The 26,366-nt window shown below is 45.5% G+C and overlaps 1 pseudogene; it reads right to left on the bottom strand.

The window, feature by feature from the left end:
• Positions 1-26,366, bottom strand: part of LOC140387615 (uncharacterized) — a 52,660-nt pseudogene that overhangs the window by 2,164 nt on the left and 24,130 nt on the right.

Here is a 26,366-nt window from a genome sequence, read left to right as displayed (position 1 = left end):
AAGTAAAGAGATGATGTGTATCAATTTTTGGAGAGAATAGTTCTAAAGGAACTGGGTGAGATAATGAGAGATCAAAGGGAAGGGGTGTTTTTATGGAGAAACTGGGGCAGCACGGTAGCATTGTGGATAGCACAATCGCTTCACAGCTCCAGGGTCCTAGGTTCGATTCCGGCTTGGGTCACTGTCTGTGTGGAGTCTGCACATCCTCCGCGTGGGTTTCCTCCGGGTGCTCTGGTTTCCTCCCACAGTCCAAAGATGTGCAGGTTAGGTGGATTGGCCATGATCAATTGCCCTTAGTGTCCAAAATTGCCCTTGGTGTTGGGTGGGGTTACTGGGTTATGGGGATAGGGTGGAGGTGTTGACCTTGGGTGTGGTGCTCTTTCTAAGAGCCAGTGCAGATTCGATGGGCCGAATGGCCTCCTTCTGCACTGTAAATTCTATGAAAAAAAGAAGGTACGCATTTTAGATCTCAGCCAACTACACAAGTAGTTTGTTAACTCCGAGCAAGAAGTGTGAATGAACTCAGAGTGCATCCCAAGAGAACTGGAAGCACTGTATGGTAAAAGTTACTGAACTTTTATAGATCTTAAAAATATGGGAACTGTTGCAAAGTAGAACGTGGGAACATAAGCTCTGAAGGTAGTTAAATTAAGATTGTTTGCAGCTGTTTAAAGCAGTGTTTTTCAAACTTTTTTTGCCTGGAACCCATTTTTACCAAATGTCCAACCTTTGCCCGAACTTTGCAACTTTTATTTGCTTACCTTCAATGTGACAGGTGAGCCTGCTTGGTCCTCACAATCTCACTTGCTTTGTCATTCGATGTTACATTTCTGCTAAGGGCTTCAGTTGATGATCAAAGCTCTCGCTGCATCCTGAGAAAATCCTCGAACTCACCCTGCTTCGTCTGCAAATGCTTTTGAAGTTTTGAGGGTTTAATCTTTCATTTGTGAGTACTTCCCTGCACATAGCGCACACGGGCATTGCCACCTGATTTGCATTGGCACAATTAATAAAGCCATACCTCAAGAAATCATCTTTATACTGCTTTGATTCCTATTTCAACATCTTCTTAATGGGTTGTTCTTCAGAGGTCCTGGAGCTCGCACTGCTTTGTCCTGCCATGGACTCTCCTGCAAATCTCTCTCCAGCAGATTCAGTTGCGCGTTCCTGGCCTGTTTATGTCTATGGCCCTCTCTTCCTTATTACAAATCCATCTTCAGTTATGCTATGGGCCAGGGTTTAGAGAACCCCAAAGTGTATCATGGAGTTCACCTGACCCACAACCTTTAATAGATTGTGACATGGGAAGCACACGGCCCACTCTACAGGTGTGGTACAGCAGAAATGGAAAAGTATTTTTTAAAGCAAAACAATGTTTATTCTATGAACTCAAGTTAACCTTTTTAAAACATGCAGTGAACATCTTAGCAACCATTTATTCAAATACAACCCCCAAAGAATACAACACTAAGTAATGCTTAATAACTTCCCAAACAACATTCAGAAGACAAAAGAAACACCTTTTAACAGAAGCACATCAGGTTTACATTCACTACTGAGAACATTTATAATTCTGAATTCACCAAATGATCAAGAGATAGTCTTTTGATGGCAGAGAGAACAGCAATACACCGGCTTGATCTGGCTTCAGCTCCAACACTGAAAACGAAACTAAAACACATCCTGCAGCAAACAGCCTAAAACAAAAGTATAAAGCTGACAGACAGCCCAGCTCCACCCACACTCTGACATCACTGATAACCACCCATTCCTTAAAGGTACATTTCGTAAGCACCCATTTCTTAAAGGTACTCTCACATGATAGTTATTTCCACACTCCTGTTGCTTGCTTGTTGGCAGCTACAAAATGGAGGAACCCCTCCTTCAGGATTTTGCGCCCAAAGTATGTAAAGTATGCCATGCGCCCTGCACATGTAAAGGTCGCCATTTTCTCATCAAGACATTACTTTTACGGTAGTAACACTCTGGTATCCACTCAGATTCCTCTTCTGTATATGCTTTCTGATACATCTGTTTTATTTATACATCTTTCTGTTGTAACATTGCCAATTTTCCTGAACTAAAAATATCTGCCTCATCCTCCACCAGTTCTTGTTCTTTTTCAATCATCTGATCAAAAATAGTTTCTGATAATTGCACCTCAACTTCATCTCCACTCTTTGATTTCTCCTCTTGTCTTAACCTGTGACTTTGTGACCTTGTTACTATACAATCCAGAAATATACCAGGATATTCGTCCTTAAACACTTCAGTTGTCTGATTTTGCACTGGTTTATCAACCACAGTAGGCATCACTCCCTCCTGCGATCCAGCTGTATCATTACCCAAGACAAACTGTATTCCTGGACAAGATAGTTTCTCTATTACTCCTACTACCACTCCACCACTCTTCACTGGACTTTCCAACCTTACCTTATATAATGGAACACTACTCCTCTCACCCTGAATTCCACATATTATCACCTTTTCTGGCAACATTCTTCCCAAACTACATAACTCCTCATCTCTTACCATTAAAGATTGACTCGCCCCCATATCTCATAAAATTGTGACTTCTTTACCTGCTCCTCCTGATACACATGAGTAAACTTTACCCACACAAGTAAATTATTTAAAGAGATCTGGCACCTTCTTATCAATCACCTCTTTATCAGGCTGTACAATCTTTTGCACCTCCTTCGCTTCACTTGGGCTTTCCTTTACCACTTTAACAAACCCCACTGTCTTATCCTGTTTTACCACATCCGCCTTCCCAGTGCTTTTCTTCAACCACCAACACTGTGACTTTACATGGCTTAGTTTATTACAGTGAAAACATTTGAAACTTTTCATGTCTCTTCCACCCTCCTGGATTTCTTTCTTAGTCTGAGGTACACTTTCCTTATTATCACCCATTAGATCACCTTTACCATTACCACTTGAGTATTTCTCATGTCCCTAGTTTCTATCCCTCACAGGCTGAAACTGATGTTGGAAACCAAGCTTTGATTTATGAACTAATTCATAATCATCTGCCATTTCTGCTGCTAACCTTGCAGTTTGACCCTCTGCTCTTCCACATGAGTTCTCACTACATCAGGAATTGAATTTTTAAACTCCTCCAAAAGCATAATTTCTCTGAGAGCTTCATACGTTTGGCCTATTTTCAAAGCCCTTATCCACCTATCAAAATTACTCTGTTTGAGCCTTTCAAACTCCATGTATGTTTGACCAAATTATTTCCTTAAATTTCCAAACCTTTGTCTGTCGGCTTCAGGCACCAGTTCACATGCACCTAAGATGGATTTTTTCACCTCCTCATATGTCCCAGATACCTCCTCCGGTAGTGATGCAAACTAGCCCTACCTATCAGCTTTGTTTGAATCAGTAATACCCACATGTCCTGTGGCCATTTCATTTGTTTAGCCACCTTCTCAAATGAAATGAAAAAGGCTTCTACCTCCTTCTCGTCAAACCTTGGCAATTCTTGTACATATTTAAATAAATCCCCACTTTGACGCTCTTTCTCACTATCCTGATCAGTATCATCCTAACAGCCTAAAACAAAAGTATAAAGCTGAAAGACAGCCCAGCTCCACCCACACTCTGACATCACTGATAACCACCCATTCCTTAAAGGTACATTTCGTAAGCACCCATTTCTTAAATGTACTCTCACATGATAGTTATTTCCACACTCCTGTTGCTTGCTTGTTGGCAGCTACAAAATGGAGGAACCTCTCCTTCAGGATTTTGCGCCCAAAGTATGGATCAAGTGACATCAGTGCAAGTGTTGCGAGCGTGACCTGCTCTCTCTCACCACTTCTGGTAAGAAGGTTTTGCAATTTCTAATATGAAATTTGTTCCTGAGACAGCACGCGGATGTCAGGAGGAGGCGGTAAGTGGACAGCAGGCTGACGTTAGGACGAGACGGTGCTGGGTTAGTGCGCTGATATCAGGTGGTGGCATTCTGCCCCACACGGGCATGTGTATAGCCAGATCTGCCTGAGAGGGCATGCATGTGGATGGTGTTCTCTCTATTTTAAACAGCACATGGTGTCCCTTGAGTTTTATTTGTGAAGACTGATAACTTATAATACACCATTCTAGTGACACGATTGCAGAGGTTTCAAACATTCACACAGATTTCACATGCTGGTGCTTAAATTCCACTTACCTTCTCCCAGAGGAAAACCGCATAATTTATTTTCTGTGACTGCTGCTGGTGACTTCTTCTTGGATCTCAGGTTGAAGCACAAACAATGTGCTGCAATCCATGTTTATGTAGCTATCACATAATTCCTCCTCCCTGTGATGGTGTAGGCATTGAAGTACTTGTGGAAGCCAGTGAACTGGTGCTGACTGCCAGCATCGTGATGCACCATTCTCAACCCTCACACAAGCTTAACTCGGCCGCTCTCTGTGTCCTTCACAGGCCCCGAGCTCCAACAATCCCACCACCGGATGTACCGCCTCCTCCTATTGATCAGCGGATCAATTAGACGTCAATGTGACATTAGGAAAGCTAATCACCCATTGGATAATCTGGATGCCAATCGGGTGGAGCAACGCGGAATGCTATGGCTGCTGGCAGACGCGGGTGGCATTCTCAACCTAAAAGCCAGTCGCAGCTGTTGGGCGCTTCTCCCGCGATCGGGAGCGCCACGACCGATCGCTCCGCAACTCTCCCGACACCCCGCGGGTTGTGACCTGGGTTTGAAAAACTCTAGTTTAAGCTACAAGTGCTGTGTGAAGCCATTGTCTAATTTACATGTAACTCTATTTCACTTCATTGTCTTTCCTACTCCTTAATAAAGATTTACTTTGCTATAAAATAGTAAAAGCAAAGTAGCCATAGTCCCAGATGACCATTGGCTGTTTTCCCCTTTGAGGGGGGAGAGCTGACTGGTGGAGATATAACCTGAGGATCACCACACCTCAGGCGAGGGGCAAGGTTGAGAAGATGGGGCCTTCATGAATAACCTCAGCTGGTACGGGAATTGAATCTGCGCTGTTAGCCTCACGAACCAACTGTCCAGCCAACTGAGCTAAACTGGCCCCCACCAGCTATAAAATAAGCACAAATAGTCAGGGACATCATTTCTGGACTTTGGAACCTCTCCTCTTACAATACAAGTTGCAAACACAAATGTGAGGGTAGTTGTTTCACGTTTCCCTTCTAGGATTTGAATAGCTCAGCATTTACCATCAGTCATAACATTGGTAGGGGGTTCAATTTGGTCTTCAAACCCTCCAAAAATTCACACGTCTGGCTTTTCTGCTCCTAAATTGTGTCCAAGGGGAAATACAGCTTGCATTGAAAATGGAATTCCTAGTCTTATTTGTTCAGGTACCGTACTCAACCCTGCGGCAATCCCAAATTCTGCCATTGAGACTGGAGGAGCTTCCAATTCACTCTCAACTCCCCCTTCATCTCCATGGAAACAGGCACTGGAATATTTAAAGCTGCAATGACTCACCCAGCAGTCCATGTCCCCGACAAAGTTGCAAACTGAAGTTGTAATTATTCTCTGCTGTGATTGGTAAACAAAGGTAGATTTTGAGGGATTTATATTTGTATTGGTAATATTTGTATTGGTAAACATTAGAAATAAGGCAATGTTTTAAGTGGGTTTAATTTAATGTTTCTGTATAAGGAAGGTGCCATAAGCAGAATGGAACTTACGGGGTAGCAACAATCAGACTGCCCATTAACCTTGCAGAATACGAGTTCCCCCATGAAGGGGGTGGGGACTTCTAATTGTAGAACAATTATCTGTGATATAATGTCGGCTGGTTCTGGCACCGACAAACAGCAAACCCAGCAGGAGTTGCTGTGTGGTGTACATAATAGTTCTTCTAAATAAAACTTTACTTCTTTTATTATCCTCAATTTAGGACTCTTTTGTCACTTTACAAAAGAACGATCAAACCAATAATTAGATTCATGCTTGGCAAAGGTGTTTGTATGTGTGGGGGTTGGTTCATTTCCCACTGTGCTTCCATCGTACTTTAGAGAGAGTTCAGGCGTGAAAAGTGAATAGCAGGTGCATGTGACCGCTGCTTAGCAACTGGGACCCCTTTAAGGTAGGAGGGCTTTTGAATTTAGTTTTAGCTGAATTCATTTGCAGCTGAAGATTGGACACTGGGAGTGAATATCTCTTGACTCTGCCAGGAAACGACAAGCTGGACAGGACAACGGATCTGCAACAAGGTAGACTTCCCAAAAAAACAGATGCAGTCCAGGTATTCAGGGAATTGGGACAGAAATAATATCTTAGGAAGACTGAAGTTAAGAGAACAGAGACAAAAGTATTGTTCAGATGAATTCAAGGAAAAAGCAGGTAGAATGTTGTGAGTGAAATAAATCAGATTTAGAGTGGAAAGGCAGACTTCAGAGGTAATTCAAATGTTTGATCTCATCTTAATACAGTCTGAGTATTTATAGTTGATGTTATTGTGAAGAACTGGTGCAACAGGCAAAACAAAGAAATCCTGAAGGGCGAGTTGTAAAGTCTGGATTCATTGTTAAAAGTGGAGCGGAAGCTTTGTTCGAAAGAATAATTTGGAAAATCTAGACTGGATTTTGAATGAAAACTGAATGAAAAAGCATTGTGGTGAAAGAAGATTTTAAAGCATATTTTTCAGCAATGGAGTTTGGAAATTCACATGTGACAATCATCTGGGGGACTTTGAGGAAAAATGCACAGGGGCTGGTTTAGCACAGTGGGCTAAACTACTGGCTTGTAATGTGGAACAATGCCAGCAGCGGGGTTCAATTTCCGTACCAGCCTCCCCGAACAGGCGCCGGAATGCTTTTCACAGTCACTTCATTTAAGCCTACTTGTGACAATAAGTGATTATTATTATTATTATGTTCACTTGGGTTCAGAGTGGGGTTTGTGTTTTGCCACTGCCAGCTTGTGTTTATAAATGGACTTTGTGTTATTGAGACTATTTTAGCTTAACCTATACTGTGTAACCTGTGTTAACTTTGGAATCTGTGTGCGTTTGTTAAGCTAAGAGGGGAGTTGTTAACAATTAGGAAAAAGTACGATTAAAAAGTGACATTGGGGTAAGATAAAAATTAGGGCAGCTATCCAAAGAGATTTTACGATGTGAATTAGCATATCAGTAAGAAAAGCAAGTTTACCTAGGTGACAAGGTGGAAACAATGGGGCATAGAAGAGGTAGCTTCAAAGTGGAGTGATAAGGAAATTGACATGTATTTGCTAAAATCTGGATCCACAGGGTAAATAACATCATAGGGAAATAATGATGTATCCATAACATAATAACTGGAGGAAGGGACATAGTAGTGGCTACCATCACAGCCACACTCAGCTGCTGAAACAGTTGCCTTAAAACAAGTTAGTGCTAAATATGCTGCCTATTAAGATCCAAAACCCGAACCAAGCAGATCTTTCCTTCATTGAAACTAAAGACGGTTTTCCCAAATGGGTCAGATAACCTGTGCATGGTAGCTATCTGCTGGATTTAACTAATTGGATATATAATATTGGATGTTGTTTGGGAATAAAGGGGTAACTTCATGTAATACTGTGTGTATCATCAGCCATGTGTGTAATTAAGTACTGGAGTGTATTATAGTCCTTCTTGTCGTGCATTTTTTTCTTTTAAGTTTTTTAAAAATAGAATTTACAGTGCAGATGGAAGCCATTCGGCCATCGAGTCTGCACCAGCTCTTGGAAAGAGCACCCCACGTAAGCTCACACCTCCACCCTATCCTCGTAACCCAGTAACCCCACCTAACCTGAGGGCAATTTAGCATGGCCAACCCACCTAACAGTGCACAACTTTAGACTGTGGGAGGAAACTGGAGCACCCGGAGGAATCCCACGTAGACACGGGGAGAGCGTGCAGAGCTGTAAAGCAACTGTGCTAACCACTATGCTACCGTGCTGCCCCCTAAGTTAATAAGTTAATAAAAATTCTTTATTAATTGTTCACAGAAATGACTGGAGTATTCCTCCCTGGTTCACATATTTTTCCGCACAGTATATCAAATTGAAAATATACACCACTAAAAACCGTGTTCCAAGTTACCCTTCTGCATTTTGAGATACTCTTGCATTAAACATAAATGGGGTTCGAAGCAGGATTAAAGGGCTATTACATCATAATATACTGTTCATGTTTAATAAATGTATTTTTTCTTGCTGTTAAAACTAATCAGCAGTCTTGTGGCTCTGTTCCTCCATGTTTGATGAAATAAAGTAAATGATACTGGGCGGGATTCTGTGACCCTGAGGCTAAGTGTTGACGTCGTTGGAAACGCCGTCGCATTTCCCGACGGCATCAACATGGCCTCAGGATCAGCAATTCTGGCCCCTAACGGGGGCCAGCACGGCACTGGAGCGACCCACGCCGCTACAGCTGCTGATCCCGGTGTCAACTGGGCGCCGGGGGATCCGCGCATGCGCAGTGGCTCCCTTCTCCACGCCGGCCCGCGCAACAGGGCGTAGGGCTACAGGGATGGCGCAGAAGAAAAGAGGCCCCCAGCACAAGAGGCTGGCCCGCCGATCGGCTGGTCCCGATCGTGGGCCAGGCCACAACGGAAGCCCCCCCTTGGGTCGGACCCCCCCTCCCCCTCACAGGCCGCCTCTGGACCCTTCCACGCCGAGGTCCTGCTGGCTCGGAGCAGATTAGAACGGCGCCGGCGGGACTCGGGTTTTCTGTTACAGCCGCTCGGCTCATCCCGGGCCGAGAATCGCAGGGGGTGCCGTGTAGAGCTCTGCGGAGAATCCCGTCCCGGCGTCGGGGCGGCGCTGGTCGCGGGGATTCTCCGTCCCGTTCCTGAGCTGAGAGAATCCCTCCCACTGTTTTGAGCCAGGGTTCCATTCCGGGTCTTCCCGTCCAGTTATAAGATCAACTGGGAGCATAACAGCTCTTTTTTTTTCCTGCTGCCGGCTCTCCTAAAGGTGTCAAATTCCAGTCAATCCCACATGTTCCATGCAAAAAATGCTACTGCCCAAAGCCTTTATTTACTAAAATGACACCAGAATTCACGTGCATATGACAAAGTGTACAACGGTATTTATCCAAACAGTCTTGTGCACACTGCAGATACTGGGCTGGGTGCCTGTTAAATGATAATGAGGCCCAGAATTAAAATTGTCCTTTCCTCATGCTGACATCATGGGGACTTCCCAAGCATGCACACGCACACGCATACACACACGCCTTATTCATGCCCTGAGTTAAAGCAAGTCTTTAACAATGGACCCCTCTTTCTGAACGTTAAGCAGTTCAGAGTCTGGGTTAAGTGCCTTAAGCAAGAGCCAAATGAAGTGGAACGAAGCCCAAAATGCACACAATATGTAGCTTATTCATTCTTCCCGTTTTCTTTCTTGTTGTCCATGGTGACAGCTTTATGTCTCTTTTTTTGTTAAAGAGATGATGCATTTTATTTGGTGCAATTTAATTTGTTCCCGCAGATGATTTAATTTGCAGACATTTGTTGTTTCTTAATTTTCTGAATGGTCACTTTCTCTTTCTAGGAGCTGAATATTTGTAATGCTCTGATGGGGAAAAAGAAGACATCACATTCTCTTTCTGTTTCACCTGAAACTTAAGTCAGCAGGAGGACAAAATGGAGAAAACTGCATTCTCTGCTTCAGTGAAGCTTGTTATCAAAGAGGCAAAATCTTGAACCTTTCAACAAGTGCATGAATTATGTGACAGCTTGTGAGCCATGATGTATTGAATGGGGTGCACTCAGCTCAGTCTCACAGTATAAATTATCACTAGAGCGATTAGCTGCTACCAACTAGCTGGCAGACAGTGTGAGCCAGCTCTGTGATCACAGCAGTTAAACGTGGGAGAGTTAAACTGTTTCAGCTCTGAAGAATGCAAAGAAGTGCTTCTATCTCTTCACATGGTTGTATATTTATTGTAATAAGCAATTATTTGTCGTCTGTGTTATTTATCCAAGCTCACACCTTTAAGACAATGCACTATGGTGTGTCTTTTTGTTTTGATGCATTGTGTGCCCAAAGGCATGCAGTCCAGAATCATTTCACCTTTGAAGTATTGAGGGCGAGCAACTGAATAAGGCCCATTCTTATGCTAAAGGTAAGGCACTGTAGAACACTACAAACCCAAGGCTCTTCCCAAATTAGAAAACACTGAAGAAGACTGCAGTCCCAATCCATGGAATATAGAGCATAGCTGACCACATGCTCCACTCAATGTTGTTAACTTTCAGAGTGAGGTCATGAAACAGGTGTAAAACCGTTCATTCCAGTGACATCTACATATCGACAACACAATATGATTGGACATATTTCTTGGGCTGGGTTCTCCATTATTGAGACTATGTCCCCCACGCTGGTGTCTAAACCGTGCAATTTTACAACTGAAATTCCTGCAAAAAAAATGAAACAAATTCATAGCCCTGCAGAGACCTGGAGTGAATCTTGCAGTTTTTGCTGCAGATACCGGGCCCCCACACTTCCGGGTCAGAGGCCGCGCATGGGCACGGCGGCGGCCTCCAGCGGCCGCGCCGTGCTCACTGGCGGACTCGGACCGCGGAGGTAGATCCACAAAGGAGCCCCCCCGATCAACCACGTGCCCAACCCTCAAACCCCGCACATTCATTCCCTGCCCGCCTATAAGGTCCCCCCGGTCTCAAATGTGGCGGCCCCAACTGCCACAGCTGCCACGCGAGCATCCTGACCGGCAATAGCAGGTTAGTTCCATGCCGTCGGGAACTCAGCCGGTGGGGGTCAGAGGATTGCTGGGCGGGAGCATTGTGTCACTGGAGCATTTGGTACTTTTTGGTCCTATTTTGCATTCAGGAAAACAGGCATCAGGTGGTCCAATTTCACCCCGTGGAGTTTACAAATAAACTGCTAAATTGTTACCGGTGCAAGATTTGGGCTGCCCTGTTCTTTGTTTCAGTACAAAAATATTCACTTTTCCTTTGAAACTTCGGCATTATCTGATGGGGGTTGTTGGCGGGGAGATAGTTTTCTTTGTTTGGCATTATATTGTTATATTATTCATGTAGAACTCGGAACTGATTGATATGCAGATGTACATCCATAATGCCACATTTACTGCTGCATTGGAGTCAGGTGGCAATTAAACACCAATCCACCAGCCACATGGAGAGCTGTGAGAAATACGCTCAAAGCATTTTGAGTCTAAAAGTGTGATTATTTCAAACCTCTGGGATCAAGAAGACCCAACAGTAGGCAAATAAATTATGACAATACTCATCTTTCAAGAAAGACAAATCTGTAACTACATGTAGCTTGCAAACGTACTGGAAATATTGGGAGTGGAATGCTTTTATATTGAGAAAGGTGCCAGGATAGTTATGGGGAGCATGCAGGACAAAATAGGTTTAATCTGTGGCACCTTGGACTCAGGAGAAACCAACAATGTGGGTAATGCCATGCGATCTTTCACCCTGCTTCACTCTGTTCATTGAGAATGTGATGTGGCTGTATCTTCTGGCGTAGCGAGTCTCAGTGACCTCCCTAACAGAGTGCTCTGCAACAACCTGAGAAATATCACTGATTTAACCTACGGCAGTCTTTAAGGAGCTGGAAATGTCTGTGTACAGAAGAACCACGGTGGCCTTGACAGTCACAGGCTGTGCTGTCCATGCCCCGGTTTGACATCTGTGAGCTGACTGCAGCATGGGGCATATGGCAGATGGAGAGATTAGAGAAGCTGGCATTGTTGCCTCAGAGCAAAGAAGGTTAAGACAAATTTAACATTTTTTTCCAAATCATGAATTGCTTTCATAGAGCAGACAGAGAGTAACTGTTTCCTACTGGTTTTGTAAGTAGAAGAAACAGGACTGGATTTTATAGTACTGTGTTCCCTGCTACACCTCCGATACCTGACTATCAGGTTGGCTAAGAGCCCAGCCACCAAAGATCCAGCTGCCCTCTAGCCACGTTGTGCTTGGCTGGGTGTTAATTAAGTTCAGCCAAGGCTTCCATCTCCATCTGGGGAGGAAGTCCCACCTTGGAGAGCTGCCAACCAAGCTGATTGGCCGGCAGTTCTGTGGTCTCAGCAGCCCCAGGTTCAAGTGGTGGCCACTGCTGGGACTCTAGCCAACCCTTGAAGAAGAGGAAGCGAAGGAGGCCAGACTTCAGGTCAGTCTAGGAAATCACCAGGGCCTGGCTGCAGACCCAGTGAGGGGGGCTGAGAGAGGTCAGGACTGGGTTTGAGAGGCCTGGGCGAGGGGTTTAAGGGTCAATATCCTTGGAGCAGGGGAGGGGGTTGCTTCCGTTGGGCAATGGTGACTTCGAGAGGAGGTTCCCTCTCTCCATCGCTCAACACCAGCTCATTCAGTAAAAGCTGCCAGGCTGGCTGCTTGGTCTGGGCTTCCTTCTGCCACAGTTAAATTAGTGAAGGAAGTGGGATGAGGCACTGAATTGGCCATAAATTGGCCACTTGAGAGCTTTAGTAATGTAATAACCTGCACAGAGAACATAGGGTTGGCTTAATTGTTTTCCCAGTGTGTGTCAAGGATTATGAGCTCCCCCACTAACAACGGGGCTATTACCATGTGTACATAAGATCAGCCAGATAGGAACTGGAAGGGCGGCATGGTAGCACAGTGGTTAGCAGTGTTGCTTCATAGCGCCAGGGACCTGGGTTCGATTACCGACTTGTGTCACTGTCTCTGCAGAGTCTGCATGTTCTCCCAGTGCCTGCGTGGGTTTCCTCCAGGTGCTCCGGTTTCCTCCCACAAGTCCTGAAAGATGTGCTGTTCGATGAATTGGACATTCTGAATTCTGAGTGTATCTGAACAGGCGGCGGGAGTGTGCCGACTAGTGGGATTTTCACAGTACTTTCATTGCAGTGTTAATGTAAGCCTACTTGTGACACGAATAAAGATTATTTAACTGACGGGCAGAGAGAGAGGACCCGGTAAAGTTTAACTGGGCCCCTTTGTACATAGTTATAAATAAATGTTTTCTTGACATCACTCATCTGACTCCCTTTCACCTTTACTGAACTGGCAATGAAGATAAACTGGAACTGTCAACATGCTACTATGTCACCTACACTGGCTCTCCATGACATTCCATCACCTGGGACTAAGGTAGAGAGTTGGGTCTTTGCTATGCCTTTGTTTGGTCGACTTGATGCTTATGACCCTGCAGCTGAGTTGTGAACTAGTACGCAGAACATTTGCGATACCTTTTCCGTGCCAACAACATAACCAAAAATGAGCACCAGACTGGTATTATTAACAGCCTGTGATGTGCACACATTTGACATTATTAGGGGCCTCATGTTTCTGGCAACACCGGATATGGTAGTATTTGACCAGCTCACTGCGCTGGTGGTGAATCATTTCAACCCAACATCATTCAGCATTGTGCATCGGTACAGATTTAACACGGTGGAAAGGGTGGAAGTGTAGTCAGTTGCCGAGTTTTTTTCCCAGCTGTTGAAAATCGCAGGAGCTGTGTTGGAGGATATGCTTCGTGATCGCTTGATTTGCGGTGTTAATAATCACGATGTACAAAATCGGCTTCAGCAGGCTGTGCAGATTACTCGTTCACAGGAGAGTGCCACTTGGGATGTACAGGAGATGGAGATTAATGTTGTTCAACACTGCCCCATTCGCCTCCTTTCTCCGGCTAAACAAAGATTGCTGTGATGCAGCAGACCCAAATTCTCGAGGACCTAAGGCATGGCACACGCCCTCGCTGGATTTGGGAGGGCCCGACTGCGCCCCCTGTGAGAAGTGTGGGCATTGGCATCGACAAAGCCTCCAACTGCATGAAGGACAGCACCCAGACCGCCTGAGATGAGATAGACGTGGAGCCCATGCGTAGGTCCCTCTTTTGGGCGATCCCAAAGAAGTGAGAGTCCGAAATGCAGCTGAACTGTGTGGCTGCACCAAGAGTGGCTCCTATCCGCATCCCCGTGGGAGTTAATGGCCACTTAATTCAGAAGGAACTAGATACAGGTGCTGCCTTATCTGTGGTACCCCATCACGTGTTCAACCGGATCCGACAAGGAGTGAGTAAATTATCATTAGTTGATTCGACCACCCGCCTCACTATCTATGCAGGAGAGCGTTTGTCAATTGTGTGCTCCAACCGTATCCCAATGGTTTACGGGCATCAGTCTTTGAGTCTTCCCCTTAACGTGGTGCAATTCGACGGTCCCAAACTGTTGGGTCAGGACTAGCTGCACCATTTGCCGGTCGACTGGCAACGTATCCTCAATAGGCTCAACCTTGTTTTCTGCAATTGAGGTCAAGTCAAAGCTGAGCTCTAGCGGTTAGAAAGCCGCAAGATCATTCAGCCGGTTCCTTTTGCCGACTGGGTGGCGCCGGTGCTCCCAATCATGAAACTGGACTGGACTGTCCACCTCTGCAGAGATTACAAATTCACTGTAAACATGGCTTCTCGCTTAGACCGCTACCCACTCCCTCATATCAAAGACCTGTATGACACACTGGCAGGTGGCTCCTTCACAAAATTGGATATGAGCAATGCTTATTTCTGCTCAAACTGCACGAAAATACGTTATGATCAACACCCATAAGGGATTATATGAGTATGCATGACTTCCATTCGGCATCTCTTCAGATTGCGCCCTGTTTCGATGAGTCATGGAGGGTATTTTGTGAGGCCTCCTGCAGATTGCTATACATCTTGACGATCTGTTAATTACGGGAGCACCAGAGCCGGAGCAGCTCAAAAACCTTGAGGAAGTTTTACAGCAGTTTTCTGAATGTGGCGCCCATCTGCGTAAAGCAAAGTACATCTTCAATGCGAAGGATGTGGTATATTTAGGCGAACTGGGTGGACCGGGATAGCCTACACCCAGTCACCGGCAAAGTACAGGCTATAACGATGACCCCCGCACCACGTGATACTACAGAGCTTCACTCCTTCTTGGGCGTGATAAATTATTATGGCCGTTTGATATCGAATTTGGCAACAATCCTGACCCCCTTCATTTTCTTCTGCAGAAAAACTGACCCTGAGGTTGGGGTGCTGACCAGGAGACCACATTCCATTTGGTAAAACGGACATTGGTTTCGTCCAAAGTCCTCACATTTTGATGCTGCAAAACCCATTTATTTGACAGAAAATAGGCCGCAAAAACGCTCTTAAGATCAGTTTCGGAGGGTAAAATACAGCAGCTAACCTGATGGCCACACCAGACTACCCATGACTTCAACCGTGCTGTTTTGATGGTGGATAAAAGTTGTCCAATGCCAGCCCCAAGTTGTCAACAGAAGGCAGGATTCAGTTGTTGAGCATAATGATGCTCACAAAAATGGCCCAGAAGTTAATCAGCAACTTGAGAAGACAAACCAGCAACTAAACTGTACGGCCAAGATTTTGCTGCCCCTCCCGCCTGACGGGATATTACGGTCCTGTCAAAGTAAACGGCAATTTACATGGCCCGCCACATCCATCAGTGGGGGACATGCCCTGGCAGGGCCGTAAGATCCTGGTCTATAGGTTGGACTAGCCCCATTAGTCCAACCTATAGGCCCCCTTCAAGGCCTTTGCTGCCAGTGAGGGACATAATTTGCCAGCTAGGCAGGTTCATCACATGATGAGCCATGAGCTGGGGCAGACCAATGTCACAAAAGAGTCCAAAAAAATGCAGGGTGCTTATTTAAATATTATAGTATCCAGTTAAATCTTCTGGTAGACATTCTTATGGAGAAAATCAATCCAATATTCTGGGTGGCGCATTTCCCTCAGGGAATGAGTATGCACATGCTGGCTGTTTATACTGAGCCCTTTCTCGGTCCCATGTTTTGTACTGCAATCCAATTTCTAGGCCACAATCTTTACTTTAAGTCAGGTTATGATTTCCTGATTGCCTGCTTTGAGAAGTTGATGTTTATATTTTCCTTTTTGAGAGTGTGCGGCAGTACAATAATCTTTTCTTCATTTCTCTTTGTCTGGCATTTTAAAAGGACTGCTTTGACCTTGAACGGATACAGCTAGCAATATTTCTTGACGATGCCGCATATTGCAAGCTGCTCTTGATGCCTTCCGCAGCAGTGTGATTTCGCACATCCTTTTTGAGAAAGGAGCTATAAATTATCTTGGAAAAATGTTTGCACCATCAACTCAGTGAGGGGGGGTCAGAGATGACAGCCAATGACTAAATGGGAAGTTTGGAGATGACAGCCAATGAGTGATCGCAGATTCTGGTTCTGTGTTGTCCAATACATCAGAGAAACTGCTCCTTTGACAATATTTCACAAAAGAGCCGGGGATTCAAATCTCTTGAGAGCAGAGAAGAGTAAATAAATGTGTAACCCTGTGCTAAGCTACTGTTATGAACAACTCCCTTGAAAGGGATTTTTAATCCTACTATTGAGAGAATTGGTCCGACTAAGGCCAACCTCCCCTACCTGATTTCCTCAACAGCTTCTGATTTCTGCTTTCTGAAGTGTGGCTCCTTATCTCACTGCCACAAATATCTTCCATTATGTTGTAACACGAACCATGAGCTTACAGACATATCAAAATGTTAGTCATCTGAGACGCAGTTTGAGGAGGTTTCCAGCTGTAGAGTCATAGATGTTTACAGCACAGAATGAGTCTATTTGACCCATTACGTTGCTGCCGGCAAAAAGAGAGCTATCCAGCCTACCTTCCTGTAGGTTACAGCACCTCAAGTATATAATCCAATTGTTTTTTTAAAAAATAGATTGAGGGTTACTGCTTCAATTCCCCTTTCAGGCAATGTGTTCCAGACTCCTAGCTTTCTCTGCGTGAAAGTATTCCTCCTCAACTCCCCTCAAATCCTTCTGCCAATTACTTTGAATCATGCTTTAGTTTGCATTCAGATTATGAGCATCCTGAATGGCTGCTGGTCTGCAGGTAGTATGAAGTTGAGGCCTGTTATCAAGCCCTTTGACCCTGAGAATACGGCGCCCACACCATTAAACTGTTGAACACCCCCTTCATTCCAACCCACACCCTCCCTTAAACCCACCCACCTCCACCCGCTCTCCCCCCCCCCCCCCCCCCCCCCCCCGACCAACCCAAACCCTCGCTGCCCAAGACCCCAAACTTAACTGTTTCCGGAGACCCATGAGCCTTCTTCCTTCTTCTCGGAAGTCCCACTCAGCCGTTGTTTAGCACTTTATTGCTGAGGAGTGCGACAGTGTGGAGCATATCCATTCCATGTCAACTTTGCTTCCGGTGTTTATGTTGTCTGTAATGCGCCCCCCCCACCCCTCCCCCCCCTCCCCCACCCCACCTCCTGCTTATGTTATTCTGCCACCGACTTTCATGTAACATTCTGCAGTTTTATTGATAAGCAGTTGAAATTCAGCTTTCAGAAGCTGCAACATTTTATACACTCTGCAGTCAGTTCCTTCCCTTCACAGAGACACCACCCACTAGACCTGGGGCAGACAAGTAAGTTGTGAATCTCTCCGTTCTTTGTAAAGTAAGGCCAGGGGCAGAGGGGGTGCAGCATCGCAGCAGGCAACAATCACCTCCCTGAATACTTGCTGGATCAAGCAATCAGGATCAGACGGCCTCTCCAACCATCCCCTTCCGAACCAGTGTGTGATAGGAAATGTAATTGCAGTGTCCTAAGTACTACACTGGCTGAAATCAGGTATCACAGCCAAGAGTAGGAATCAAATGTTGGCTATTTTCTAATATGTCCGCCTCATATATGCAAATTTTCCTTCTGAGGAATAAGAATTGTTCTGAAAATATTACTTATTGTCACATACAGCTTGCCATTTATTCCAATGCGCACTTGATGTTTCCTTTCCTGGATTATAATTACTTTACCATAAATCCTTCATTTATTCATTTAGAGAAATAAATGCAGTAATCACTGTTATGATTCTCAAAATATAATTTTGAAGTATGAATTATAGGCTTACGAATATACGTGGCTTAAAGCAACTTGCCAGCAGAAATCATACAACATAGGTAGCAATATTGGTGTTCTTTAACTCGTTGATGCTGAATATCTTGCATTAAAATTGCTGTAGGGCTTCTTGAGCTGGAGATATTTGGAGCATACATGTTGGGCTGGATCTCCAAAAATGGGGTTATGCCCCCACGCTGGTGTAAAAACGCTGCTGTGTCTCCTACCTGCAGGGGGCTGGCAGGGCCCCAGAGTGCTTCTCGCAGCTCTGGCTGCGGATACAGCGCCAAGCACTTCTGGTCGGGCGTTCGCGCATGTGGACTAAGGTGGACTCGGAAGGACATCGAGAATGTAGGCGCGCTGCCCTAGCTGTCCATTGGTATGTGGCCTCTGGATAGCCATCATCAGCAGTGGATAAACCTTGTCACCCAGGACCAAACTCCCCCAATGAAGGTTGTGGGGGGGAGGGGGGGGGGGGGGTGCAGGCATCACAAACATGTCAGGAATCGTCGGTGTGCCAGGATGAAGGCCTCGTATATGCTGCCTGGGTATCGGGCGCAGACGTGCATGATGCGCATCTGATGATCACATGTTAGCTGCACGTTCATCAAGTGCAACCCCTTTTGGTTTGTGTAGAATAGCCTGTCATTTGCAGGAGCTCATAGGGCGACGTGCATCCTGTCGATTATTCCCGGGACATGTCGGCGATGGTGGCGAACCCCGCTGCCCGGGCATCCTGCTGGGCTCAGTCCACGTTGAAATAGATTTATTATGCCGAGTGGGCAGACAGGGCCCATTGTATGCCCACAGCATACAGTGTGGTAGTGACAGTGCAGATGCAACTGTGCACTGAGGTCTGTGAGATCCCGGACAGGTCCCCACTCAGCGCCTGGAAGGATACCATGGCCTAAATATTCAGGGCGACCGTCACTTTGATGGCCACCGGGAACTAATGTCCTCTCCCATATCCCCATAGTGGCAGGTGCACCATGATCTGACAGAAATGTTGCACTGTCTCCCTGCTCAGCTGGAGTCATAGAATTCTAACAGTGCTGAAGGAGACCATTCAGTCCACCGATCTGCACCGATCTTCCGAAAGAGCACCCAGCCTAGGCTCCATCCCCCATCCTAACCCTGTAACCCCACCTAGGGGCATTTAGCATAGCCAATCCACCTGATCTGCACATCTTAGGACTGTGGAAGGAAACCGGAGCACCCGGAGGAAACTCACGCAGACACAGGAAGAATGTGCAGACTCCGTGCAGACAGAAAACAAAATCGGTAAAAATGGCACGAACGCTCACCATGAGGCGGAGGCAGAGTTCAATCGGAGAAAGACGGAGGTTCTGAGCGGCAGCCAGCTTGAGAAAGGAGCCGCACTTGCTCAGTTGCGAAAAGAGAGCACAGTACAGGAAAATTGGTGTGACCATGGGCAATCGAGTCCTACACATGACGTCACGTGCGTCATGACATCAGAGGACCAGGACCACGGCCACTTAAAAGGGAAATGCACGAAAATGAACAAAAGAAAACTTAAAGCTGCAAAACCCAATTTCCTTGCCTCAAAAGGCAGGACAATGCCTGAACTTACACCAGCAGTTGAAAATAACTTTCACAACACCCTGGAACAAGCAGTTATCACCCCCCTAGAAGATGATATGGTCCTTGTAGACTATGACTCAGACAAAGATTTCATCTTGGAGATGGCTACCCCAGTACCAAATCCGAACCGCAACTAGAGGTGTTGTACCGTGAAGACCCCGACGATGAGTTCTTCGGATTGGGGAATCTTCAGCCCAGCATATATGACATCCCGACTCGTGAGTGCAGGATTATGCTGCGGCCTGACGTCAAGAAACAGAGAGTGGTCCACGCACCACGAAGGGCCCCAGACTCCACACAAGAAGATGATTTGTTCATTGAACCTGAAGGGAACAATCCGCTCAATGTAGCAGATACCACAAAGGACACTGACACCAATAACTGTGACAATGACTCAAATCATCCACATGGCACACTCATTGAGCGCAACAAGAACAACAAAAAACGCAAGAAGCACAGCAGAAACAAGAACAACAACAGCAACAACAAAAACAACATGCAGCGCAACAAGAACGACAAAAGCATCAAGAAGCATCCCAGAAATAGCAAGCATGACAAGAAAAAGAACAAGAATAAAAGCGAAAACAATGAAAACAGAATCAACAAGCGTGACAAAAAGAACAACAAGAACGACAACAACAAGAACGCCAACGAAAACAACCAAGACAGAAACAACAAAAACAACCACAAGAACGACAACGAAAACAACAGAAACAATAACAATGAAACAACGACCTGTACAACATGGTACAACTCTGCACGTGAAGACCAATGCCACAGCACACTGCGAAACAATGACAAGACTACAAACATGCCAAACAAGCAGTTGATGTGTATATGGATTTCAGTAAAGCGATTGATAAGGTTCCCCACGGTAGGCTACTGCAGAAAATACGGAGGCATGGGATTCAGGGTGATTTAGCAGGTTGGATTAGAAATTGGCTAGCTGGAAGAAGACAAAGGGTGGTGGTTGATGGGAAATGTTCAGATTGGAGTCCAGTTACTAGGGGTGTACCACAAGGATCTGTTTTGGGGCCACTGCTGTTTGTCATTTTTATAAATGACCTGGAGGAGGGTGTAGAACGATGGGTGAGTAAATTTGCAGATGGCACTAAAGTCGGTGGAGTTGTGGACAGTGTGGAAGGATGTTACAAGTTACAGAGGGACATAGATAAGCTGCAGCGCTGGGCTGAGAGGTGGCAAATGGAGTTTAATGCAGAAAAATGTGAGGTGATTCCATCAGACCATAAGATCATAAGACATAGGAGCGGATGTAAGGCCATTCGGCCCATCGAGTCCACTCCACCATTCAATCATGGCTGATTTCAACTCCATTTACCCGCTCTCTCTCCATAGGCCTTAATTCCTCGAGAAATCAAGAATTTATCAACTTCTGTCTTAAAGACACTCAACGTCCCGGCCTCCACCGCCCTCTGTGGCAATGAATTCCACAGACCCACCACTCTCTGGCTGAAGAAATTTCTCCTCATCTCTGTTCTAAAGTGACTCCTTTTTATTCCAAGGCTGTGCCCCCGGGTCCTAGTCTCCCCTGCTAATGGAAACAACTTCCCTACATCCACCCTATCTAAGCCATTCATTATCTTGTAAGTTTCTATTAGATCTCCCCTCAATCTCCTAAACTCCAATGAATATAATCCCAGGATCCTCAGACGTTCATCGTATGTTAGGCCTACCATTCCTGGGATCATCCGTGTGAATCTCCGCTGGACCCGCTCCAGTGCCAGTATGTCCTTCCTGAGGTGTGGGGCCCAAAATTGCTCACAGTATTCTAAATGGGGCCTAACTAATGCTTTATAAAGCTTCAGAAGTACATCCCTGCTTTTATATTCCAAGCCTCTTGAGATGAATGATAACATTGCATTTGCTTTCTTAATTACAGACTCAACCTGCAAGTTTACCTTTCGAGAATCCTGGACTAGGACTCCCAAGTCCCTTTGCCTTTCAGCATTATGAATTTTGTCACCGTTTAGAAAATAGTCCATGCCTCTATTCTTTTTTCCAAAGTGCAAGACCTCGCACTTGCCCACGTTGAATTTCATCAGCCATTTCTTGGACCACTCTCCTAAACTGTCTAAATCTTTCTGGAGCCTCCCCACCTCCTCCATACTACCTGCCCCTCCACCTATCTTTGTATCATCGGCAAACTTAGCCAGAATGCCCCAGTCCCGTCATCTAGATCGTTAATATATAAAGAGAACAGCTGTGGCCCCAACACTGAACCCTGCGGGACACCACTCGTCACCAGTTGCCATTCCGAAAAAGAACCTTTTATCCCAACTCTCTGCCTTCTGCCAGACAGCCAATCGTCAATCCAAGTTAGTACCTTGCCTCGAATACCATGGGCCCTTATTTTACTCAGCAGTCTCCCGTGAGGCACCTTATCAAAGGCCTTTTGGAAGTCAAGATAGATGACATCCATTGGCTCTCCTTGGTCTAACCTATTTGTTATCTCATCAAAGGACTCTAACAGGTTTGTCAGGCAAGACCTCCCCTTACTAAATCCATGCTGACTTGTCCTAATCCGACCCTGCACTTCCAAGAATTTAGAAATCTCATCCTTAACAATGGATTCTAGAATCTTGCCAACAACCGAGGTTAGGCTAATTGGCCTATAATTTTCCATCTTTTTCCTTGTTCCCTTCTTGAACAGGGGGGTTACAACAGCGATTTTCCAATCCTCTGGGACTTTCCCTGACTCCAGTGACTTTTGAAAGATCATAACTAACGCCTCCACTATTTCTTCAGCTATCTCCTTTAGAACTCTAGGATGTAGCCCATCTGGGCCCAGAGATTTATCAATTTTTAGACCTCTTAGTTTCTCTAGCACTTTCTCCTTTGTGATGGCTACCATATTCAACTCTGCCTCCTGACTCTCCGGAATTGTTGGGATATTACTCATGTCTTCTACTGTGAAGACTGACGCAAAGTACTTATTTAGTTCCTCAGCTATTTCCTTGTCTCCCATCACTAGATTACCAGCGTCATTTTGGAGCGGCCCAATGTCAACTTTTGCCTCCCGTTTGTTTTTAATGTATTTAAAGAAACTTTTACGACCATTCCTAATGTTACTGGCTAACCTACCTTCATATTTGATCCTCTCTTTCCTTATTTCTCTCTTTGTTATCCTCTGTTTGTTTTTGTAGCCTTCCCAATCTTCTGACTTCCCACTACTCTTTGCCACATTATTAGCTTTCTCTTTTGCTTTGATGCATTCCCTAACTTCCTTTGTCAGCCATGGCTGCCTAATCCCCCCTCTGATAGCCTTTCTTTTCTTTGGGATGAACCTCTGTACTGTGTCCTCAATTACTCCCAGAAACTCCTGCCATTGCTGTTCTACTGTATTTCCCACTAGGCTCTGCTCCCAGTCGATTTTTGTCAGTTCCTCCCTCATGCCCCTGTAGTTACCTTTATTTAACTGTAACACCTTTACATCTGATTCTACCTTCTTTCTTTCAAATTTGAGATTGAATTCTACCATATTATGATCACTGCCTCCTAAGTGCTCCCTTACTTTAAGATCTTTAATCAAGTCTGGCTCATTACATAACACTAAGTCCAGTATGGCCTGTTCGCTCGTGGGCTCCATCACAAGCTGTTCCAAAAAGCCCTCCTGTAAACATTCAATGAATTCCCTTTCCTTGGGTCCACTGGCAGCATTATTTACCCAGTCCACCTGCATATTGAAGTCCCCCGTGATCACTGTGACCTTGCCTTTCTGACATGCACTTTCTATTTTGTGGTGAATTTTGTGCCCCCGGTCCTGACCACTGTTAGGAGGCCTGTACATAACTCCCATTATGGTTTTTTTGCCTTTGTGGTTCCTCAACTCTACCCACACAGACTCCATATCATCTGACCCTATGTCGTTTAGTGCTATTGATTTAATTTCATTCCTAATTAACAAGGCAACCCCGCCCCCTCTGCCCACCTCTCTGTCTTTTCGATAGGTTGTGAATCCCTGGATGTTTAAATGCCAGTCCTGAACCCCCTGCAACCATGTCTCTGTGATGCCTACCACATCATACCTGCCAGTCACAATCTGGACCACAAGCTCATCTACCTTGTTCCGTACACTGCGCGCATTTAAATATAGCACCCTTAATTCTCTATTGACCGTCCCTTTTTGTTTTCTTAGTGTGGTGGACCTTGGTTTACTGAGCCTTTCCATACACTGTGTCATATTTTGTGGGATGGGGACTATCGTAACCTCTCCTGAGTTTTGTCTTTTCGTGCTTTTTTGTATTCCTAAGCAGCTATGCTTCCCACTGATTACTTCACCTCTTGGTTCCCTGACTTTCTCTTCCCCCCCAATCTTTAGTTTAAAGTCCTATTGACCACCCTATTTACTCTTTTCGCCAGAACACTGGTCCCAGCTCGGTTCAGGTGGAGACCATCCCAACTGTATAGGTTCCCCCCTGTCCCAAAACTGATGCCAGTGTCCCATGAAAAGGAACCCCTCTTTCCCACACCACTCTTTCAGCCACGTGTTAACTTCCCTTATTCTTGCCTCCCTATGCCAATTTGCACGTGGCTCGGGCAGTAATCCGGAGATTATGACCCTTGAGGACCTGTTTTTTAATTTGAATCCTAGCTCTTTGTAATCTCTAAACAGGTCCTCTTTCCTAGACTTGCCTATGTTGTTGGTACCGACATGGACCACAACAACTGGATCCTCCCCCTCCCTCTCCAGTATCCTTACAAGCCGGTTAGAGATGTCCCACACCCTAGCACCGGGCAGGCAACATACCATGCGGGACTCTTTATCCTGCTCACAAAGGATACTATCTATCCCCCTGATAATAGAATCCCCCACAACTACAACTTGCCTATTTACTCCCTCCCCTGGAATGGCCTCATTTTGGAAGGAATAACAGGAAGACAGAGTACTGGGCTAATGGTATAGATTCTTGGCAGTGTGGATGAGCAGTGAGATCTCGGTGTCCATGTACATAGATCCCTGAAATTTGCAATCCAGGTTGAGAGGGTTGTTACGAAGGCGTACGGTGTGTTAGCTTTTATTGGTCGAGGGATTGAGTTTTGGAGCCATGAGGTCATGTTGCAGCTGTACAAAACTCTGGTGCGGCCGCATTTGGAGTATTGCGTGCAATTCTGGTTGCCGCATTATTGGAAGGATGTGGAAGCATTAGAAAGGGTGCAGAGGAGATTTACCAGAATGTTGCCTGGTATGGAGGGAAGATCTTATGAGGGAAGGCTGAGGTACTTGAGGCTGTTTTAGTTAGAGAGAAGAAGGTTAAGAGGTGACTTAATTGAGGCATACAAGATGATCAGAGGATTAGATAGGGTGGACAGTGAGAGCCTTTTTCCTCGGATGGTGATGTCTAGCACGAGGGGACATAACTTTAAATTGAGGGTAGATAGATATAGGACAGATGTCAGAGGTAGGTTCTTTACTCAGAGAGTAGTAAGGGCGTGGAATGCCCTGCCTGCAACAGTAGTGGACTCGCCAACACTAAGGGCATTCAAATGGTCATTGGATAGACATATGGACACTAAGGGAATCGTGTAGATGGGCTTTTGAGTGGTTTCACAGGTCGGCGCAACATCAAGGGCCGAAGGGCCTGTAGTGCACTGTAATGTTCTATGTTCTATGGCATGATAAAGAATCTCACGAATTCACATCTGCTTCAGAACAAACAAGCAAAACAGCTTTCACGTAGGATGACAAACAGAATCAATACGACAAACACAGGAAAAAGTCGAGGTCAGACAACGGTGTGACACAGAATCGCTACCCGCAATCAAATGGAACAGTGGAAAATGTGTCCACATCATTAAACGACTCATCAACAAAGCAGCTGAGTCACGTTCCGACATCAACCTAGCTCTGTTATCGTACCGAGCAACCCCATTGAGCTCAGGACTGTCGCCAGCGCAAATGCTCTTCGGCAGAGACATCCGGACAACCCTACCGGCAAAGCAATTCCGAGACCCCGGCAACACACCGTTTCTCGACGACATGCGGGCACTATGCTCCAAACAAAAACTATACTACGATCAACCTGCAATCCCACTCAAGCCACTGACAATAGGTGGCACCATCAGAATCAGGGACCCAGAAGATGGATGGTCTGAGTCAGCCACGGTGATCAGGCAGGCGGCACCGCGGTCCTACATTGTCAATTCGTCTGCGGGAGTATTTTTTCACTGTAACCGCCGGGACCTATTAGAGATTCGACCTACGACGCCAGTATTTCCCACACTGGACATGACCGAGTCCATTTGTCCACAGGACGTTCCTCACCACACAACGCAGACAGCACTCTTGGTGACATCAAACCATCATCCCTACTACCACCGTTAAGACGCTTCAGCAGAAGCCGTAAGGCACCTGACCGGCTAGATTTGTGACGACACTTCAACACACGCACAAGACGAATATGGACATTTCTCACGATGGACTCACAACACAGTTAATTGTTTCTGTATTACTTTTATCATTTTCACAGTGTGCAGGTTTGCATATTCTTACCACTTGTTATGTACAGTTTTCTTGAGGCCAGTCTGGAAAACATGTCCAATAAAAGGGGCGGGGGGGGATGTAGTGATCTATACATCTGTACATACATCTGCACATCCACCAGGGGCTACAGACAGATGTAACAGCCACAGCATCACTAGAGGGCAGCATAAGAGATGGGTATAAAGGGTCCAGCCTAAGGGAGGATCCACCTCTTTCAGAGGCACAAGGCTAGTGAGCAGCAGCAGACAGAGACAGCTCAGCATAGGCAGTTTACCTTAGCTTCACTGGTCATACCTCCTGACTGTATTATATCTAGTTAAGCTCAGGAAACAGAACAAACCCACTGAATAAAGTATTTGTGTTAACTGGAAGTCTACAATCTTTATTC

Source organism: Scyliorhinus torazame, chromosome 13 (genome assembly GCF_047496885.1).
Source record: "Scyliorhinus torazame isolate Kashiwa2021f chromosome 13, sScyTor2.1, whole genome shotgun sequence".
NCBI classification, from domain to species: Eukaryota; Metazoa; Chordata; class Chondrichthyes; order Carcharhiniformes; family Scyliorhinidae; genus Scyliorhinus; species Scyliorhinus torazame.
Note: the sequence above shows the minus strand (reverse complement) of the source record. Positions and strands in the feature narration are given on the sequence as shown.